Source organism: Mus pahari, chromosome 6 (genome assembly GCF_900095145.1).
Source record: "Mus pahari chromosome 6, PAHARI_EIJ_v1.1, whole genome shotgun sequence".
Classification (NCBI taxonomy): domain Eukaryota; kingdom Metazoa; phylum Chordata; class Mammalia; order Rodentia; family Muridae; genus Mus; species Mus pahari.
In genome coordinates, this window is record NC_034595.1 from 59,587,743 (window position 1) to 59,594,656 (window position 6,914).

Sequence of the window (6,914 nt, forward strand, 5' to 3'; positions counted from 1 at the left end):
TTGCAGGCTACTGTTTGAGTATAATTTGTGAGAGGCACCTTCCTGTCTTAAAATATCTTCTCCAACCACTGGGAGGAAGTGAGGTATTGATAAAGGAGCAAGGGCTCTGGGTAAACAGAGTTGGAATCTCAGCCTGTCATCTCAGCAGCTTTGTTTGCATCCTTTTGCATCTTGTCCTTCTACATTTAGATCCTAAGGTGCTCCATCTGTAATACCCACTGAACCCTGACGATTGCATGTAATGTCTGGGATAAAAGCATATAAACTCTCTCACTCAAGGCACATTAGAAATTAAATATTAAGGGCCACTTTGTTATGAATTTTTAAATGATATGATTCCAACTGTCTCTTCTCTGTCACACTGAACCATTTCACATGGTCTACAGTTTATTTTTTAAAAAATCAAAATGCAATATAAAATCTTGTTGTTTCCACATGTTTCACAGGTAAGTGTTCAGCACATCTTTATTGTCATAATTATACTCATCGATTGTGAGCTGTGTGAATTAACTCAGCAGGTTCTAGATTCTCTCAGAAATGGAACTCTGATTCAAATGCCTCTCCACCATAACAATCTTCAATGACTTCCCACTGCCTACACTGTATAAAGCCTAAATGTAAAGCTGTAATTGAGGGCTCTTAACTCTTAGGGCCCAGCCTCCTTTTGCAGTCTGGAGTCTCTGGTGCAGCTCTTTAAAATGATGTATAGGATTTAGTATCCCACTTCAGCCACTTAACAGATATCTTTCTCTGTGACACTATAGTAATTTCTACCTCACAGATAACATAGTAGCTTATGCCAGCTACTGATTATTGAAGTTATTAACTGCTGGTTAATGTATAAGAACTTGACACTTGACAAACATTTAATCCTGAGGAGAGCCCAGTGAAGTAGTTTTTAAGATGAAAAAAAAAATTAAACAGAAGTTAAACAGCTGCCAAATACAACAGTTATCAAATGCAACAGATTTAGATCCTGAATTAGCTCACCCACAGTGTTAACGTTGTGCTATAAGACCTCCCTGAGGGTAGATGTTTGAGTGGACTTTGCACACACCAAAGAGCTGTGAAAATTGGCTATTAATCACTGTCATCACCTCCTCTTCCTTGGATGCAAAGACCTGATTACCCAACAGTGTGCCATTCTCAGGCACTTGCAAGCTGTGCTTTGAACCACATGGTTACTGTCTGTCACAAGTGTTCTTATTTCCTCACTTAAATGTATCTTCTCTCCTCTAGAGTCAGGTAGAATGTTAGGTCCCATCTGCCCAGTGAGGTCCTGTAATACATGGCATATACCCTCACCCTCTCAAGGGCGGGCATGAAGACTTCTCATGTCCCCCTGCTCCTCTCCACTTAGTTCATAGTTACTAGATAATTTCTGAACTCTTTTCTCCTAAAAAATTTCCATGAAACCAATCAGCAGAGTCCTCTCTTGTCCCAAGAAAAGCCTTAATGGGATTGTTAATGAAGACACAGGACACAGATAGCAGTGTAATTCAAGCCAAGACCAGCAGATGTCAGAGCAGTCATGATCATAGAAGCCCTGGGAGGGGGGGGGGGCGGATAGTAATAGCTGATATTTAGACAATATTATCCACAGGCATTCTGAGCCACATTTTATAAATGAAGGAAAATGGGAAATGTTTTAAAACATCAGAATCTTTTCAAAACAGGAAAGTTGAGTTGATTTCAAGAGTCAAACAGAAAAGCCCTGATTTCCCTTTACAGTTAGGTAGTTCATTCCTTGCAAGTGTGTGAACTATGACTAGGGACTTTAATTCCATAAAACCTTCTAATCTTAAATATTTAGGTAGGGAGAGACATATGAAATATCTTAATTCATATTTATATTAGTGTTAAAAGTTCCAAATGTGTGCTTTTGAAAGTGGGAACATTTGAAACAGCAGCTTACCATTTAGCCCTGACTCCTCTAAAACTTGCAATCCTGCCTCTTGCCTTCTGGTTACTAGGATTACAGACATGGGCCACTATGACAACCCTCAAATATTTAAGACAAGGTTTTACTATGTAGCCCTGACTGGTCTAGAACTCTCTGCACACTAGGCTGACCTCAGACTCAGAATCACCTGCCTCTGCCTCCTGAGCATTGGGAGCAAAGGTGTGCACCATCATGCACACTGATGAATTCTTGCTTATTTTTGGTGTTTTCAGACAGGGTCTCATGTATCCAAGGCTGGCCTCAAACTCCCTTTGTAACCAAGCAGGACCTTGAACTCCTGAACCTTTTCCTCTACTTCTCTCTCCAATGCTGGGATTACAGGTATGTGCCGCTACACCCAGTTCATCTTGATGCTTGCAATGGAGTCCAGAATTCCATTCATGCTAGACAAGGTCTCAAACAACAGAGCTACATCCCCACCCCACCCCACCCCACCCCACCCCACCCCACATACATAGTCCTGAGTATATATTCTTGAGGCCACTTGACCTTAATAAGCTTAATGGGCACAGCAAGCGTGCATGTGATTACTTGGGACCTGAAGAAGAGCCAAACATGTTGAAGAAAAGGACAGACTGTAGGAAGTTCCTTAGGGACAATTTGCTTCCCTGTGGCTATGGTTATTGCCAAGGGGTTCCATTTATCAGGAGATTGGTTATTCCAGAAATTTGAGAGAACAGTTTATAAGAGCATTATTCTTGGGATAGCCTCAAGAAGCTCCTAACCAGTAGCTAGGAGATATAAAATTGAGAGGTACATCTGCATAAGGATCCAAAAAGGAGCAAAATAATAAAATCTACAATTCCAAATTCAGGATCAGAAATTTGGTATTAGAATGTCAGACTTTGGAGCTGGGTGTGGAGATGCACATGTTTAATCCCATAAGAGGTAGGCAGATCTCTGGGAGTTGAAGCCAGCCTGGCCTGCATAGTGAGTTCCAGGACAACCCAGGGCTGTATAGAGAGACTTTGTCTCAAAGCTCATGTTAGATTTTCACCACACTCAAGTGGTATGAAAGGTTTTCCCTGCCATGAACTCCAGATATAAGCTTTATATATTTTGTAAACTTTGTAAATCCTCAAGGCATCAAAGTGACCAGGCCCCCTGCCTAAGGAGCTCCAGTAGCCAGGCCCCTCCTCTAGACCTCCCTAACAGTCATAACTGTCACAAGGTCATCTCCAGCCCCTCAGCAGGACCCTCCCCTGATTATGCTAATTTAAGGAAAAAGTCTGGGGAAAAAAAAAAAAGACACCAATCCCTGATTAGGAAAACCCACCAATCCCTGAACTTCCTACAGAGATCCACCAATCCCTGAGCTCCCCCAAACTCAGGACTTGAAATCCTATCAATCCTTACCCTGGAAATCTCCATCCTAGAAAGCTCTGCTCCCCCAAAACTACTATATAAGCACTGCACTTTGTGCAATTTCCTGCCACTGTCTGCTTCCTTCTGGGAGCATAGGCAGCCTCATGGGTCCATCCCTCCCCACCCTGGACTCTAATAATAATCTCTTTTATGAGATTGCCAACTGGTGTGACTCTCTGGAAAAAGAAAGGAAGCAATGAAGAGAAGAAGGGGAGAGAAGGAGTGGGGCTGAGGCTCCTGAGCTCAGCTGGGGAGACCCTCCCCTGAAGCTGCAACACCTCTGCTGAGGAGGCTTCCTCTCAGAGCTGTGTGGTTCACTGGGACACTGTCCCACTTCAGAGCTATGTGGTTCCTGGGCTTCTGAGTCCCAGGACACCTTCTCATCCAATCAGAAAGGGCAACAGCTCAAAAAAAAAAAAAAAAAAAAAAAAAGTAAAAGAACCTCAGGCTTTGTTGCTGTTGATGCTAGATTTGGTAGCATGCACTACAATCCCAGCACTTGAGAGGCCGAGGTAGGAGGACCTCTTCAGTACAGGAGTTTTAAAATCAGCCTGAGAAACACAGTAAGATCCTGTCTCAACAAGAACCTAAAATCTGGAACTCACAGATTAGAATGGGGTGTTCCAAATATAACTCCTGGGTTGCCATTATTAACATGCCTGTGATAGGTCTCTGGTTCTGGTTGGTGAATTGACCTTAGAGCTTGAGTATAAAGTTAGCCTCTTAATATGAGACTTGTGGACTTCAAACTGCAGCTGAACTCTAATTGGAGAAAACGAATTTAGTGAGTTAAATTTGAGGAGATTTGGGGAGTTTAGTACTAGACTCTCAGGCTCTGAGTTTGGAACTTGGACTTCTCATCTCAATAAAATTTCAGAGCAACATCTGGAAATCTGACAAAAGACCCTCAGAATCCCAGAAGAGCCTGGAGTAGAATTTGGAGTTACAAGACTAGACTTAGAATATTCTTATTAGAATCCTGCCTTTTGAGACTGGGACCTAAGTTCCAAAAATAGAATATTGCAGTTTGAATGCTTAACCTGAAATATAAGGACCAATATGGGATTCAGAGAGCACAACCTTGCGTTCCAGAAAAGACCTTTGAGTTATCATGGTGGATTATTGAGATACAATATTTATGTATATCAATACATAATTAGACTAATATTAAACTTGCCATCAAACGCAGAAATGCAAATCAGATGTCATGGTGCACACCTATAATTCTTTTACGTGAGAGGCTAGGGTTGGAAGATTAAGAGTTCAAGTTCGGACTGGGGAGATGGCTCAGTAATTAAGAGCACTGGCTGCTCTTCCAGAGCACCTGGGCTCAATTCCCAGCACCCACATGGCAACTCACAACTGTCTGGACAGGACAGTCAAGGCTCACAACTGTCTGGCAGGACAGTCAAGGGCTACACAGAGAAACCCTGTCTCAAAACACACACACACACACACACATACACACACACAAGGACAGCAGGACAGTCAAGGGCTACACAGAAAAACCCTGTCTCAACACACACACACACACACACACACAAATTCAAGCTCAGCCTTGCCTACATAGAGAATTCAAGACAAACTTGGATGCCAAGTGGTGCTAGTGTATACCTTTAATCGCAGCACTTGGGAGGCAGAGACAACCAAACCTCTGAGTTTGAGATTAGTCTGGTCTACAGAGTGAGTTCCAGGATGACTAAGATTATACAGAAAAACCTCCTTGATTGCTCTCAAAGGGAAAAAAAAATGTAATGATGCTAGTTAGGCCTAATGACACAGACTATAATCTCAGCTACTCAGGAGGATCACAAGTTCAAGACCAGCCTGGACAACTTATTAAGACACTGTCTCAAACAAGAATCCTTGCAAGTTCAGTCTGAAGTACTAAGGTTGGGACATTAAAATATAGTAATTACACCAACACCACCTAACATTTACTAGCTGCTTTCTATGTGCTATACATCAATTGAAATGCTTCACTTGCGCTATTGTTACTACTACCTCAGGTGAGTTCTATTGTCAGCCCTAATTTACAGATGAGGTATAGAGAGGTTGAGTAGCTTCCCGAAGGTCGTACATGTGAGAGGCACAGAAATGGAACCCAACCATAAGTAGTCAGGTTCCAGAGCACAAGCTTTTAGCCACTGTGATAAGTACTTCTTGATTCTTGGATTCCATTAGTAAATATTGGGCTGATCAAGTAAAACCTGGAGTTTCCATAAAACAAATGATAGCTCAGTAGCACCATCTCGGGTTTTAGTGATGTAATCTGTATGTCCTGTGAGGATGAAAAACTCATGTAATAGGAACTGGAGCACTAAAAATATATATATATTCACTTGTGAAATTAGAAAAGTTCAGTTTAATCTAAGTAATTACAGTCCAAGAGTCTGTTATTAGGACTTTAGCCTCAACTCTGAAACTTCAGATCTACTTCCAGTCATGTAATGAATATTTCCTAGAGTAAAGTCTAATTCCTGTAGCAGAATTTTAATTTTTGAGAGTAGATCCTTCAGTTTTAATAGTGAATTCTGGGAGAGTAAGGTGTTAACTGTTAAATCTGGAATTATTGAGGTTCTCAAGATTTGAAATTGGGATTTCAGTAATGAAATATGAGATTGCAGTAGTAGAATGTAAACTCCAATAATAGGATCCTGGCTACAGAGACTACAGTGCAACACTACAGAAGTAGAGTGTTACGTGATTCCAAGAATAGAGCCTGGAGCTCTAGTGCTGGAAGTTTAAGCCTTGATAACAGAACCTGAAGTTATTAAAAAGTAAAAACCCAAAGTTTAGGTTTCAGAGTCTGAATTGGAGACAGGTGAGATCAATCGTCTCAGGTCTACCGCCAGGCCTGAGAATGAGCTTCATCCCTGTGACCACAGGGGAGGAGAGAGCCAGCTCCCAGCAGCTTGTCCTCTGATGACCACACGGATGCTGTGGCACATGTATAGCAGTCTCCATTCAAATAAATGTACGTTAAGTGTTTTTACAAGAAAAAACTGGGTTTGCCAAACTAGAAGTTATAATTCCAAAAGCAGTGTCTTGGGCTTTAACAGTGGAGCCTTTGAGCAGGGCACTGGAGAGATGGCTCAGTGATTAAGAGCACTTGTTGATTTTAGAGTTCCCTGACTCACAAGCATCTGTAACTCTGGTTGTAAGGCATCCAGTGCCTGCCTCTGACCTTCAAATGCATCAGGCGAACCCATAGTACACATGCACACATACAGGCAAAATACTCATGAAATATTTGTACTTGATATTTCAAAAATAGATAAATCTGTTCAGTGGGAGAATATAAGACTTCCAAAATAGAATCTGGAGTTTAATTATAAATGACCGTGTTTCTAGAGTTGTATCTACAACTCAGTTGAATAAATTGCATAAATTTGTAGCAGAATATGAACTATTGCTAATAGAATTAGGAATTCTCAGAGTAGATCCGGGAATCCAACATTAGAATTTAGTGTTGCATTCCAGTAGAATCATCAAGAGTTCCAGTTGAGCTGGGCAGTGGTGGCGCACGCCTTTGGTTCCAGCACTTGGGAGGCAGAGGCAGGTGGATTTCTGAGTTTGAGGCCAG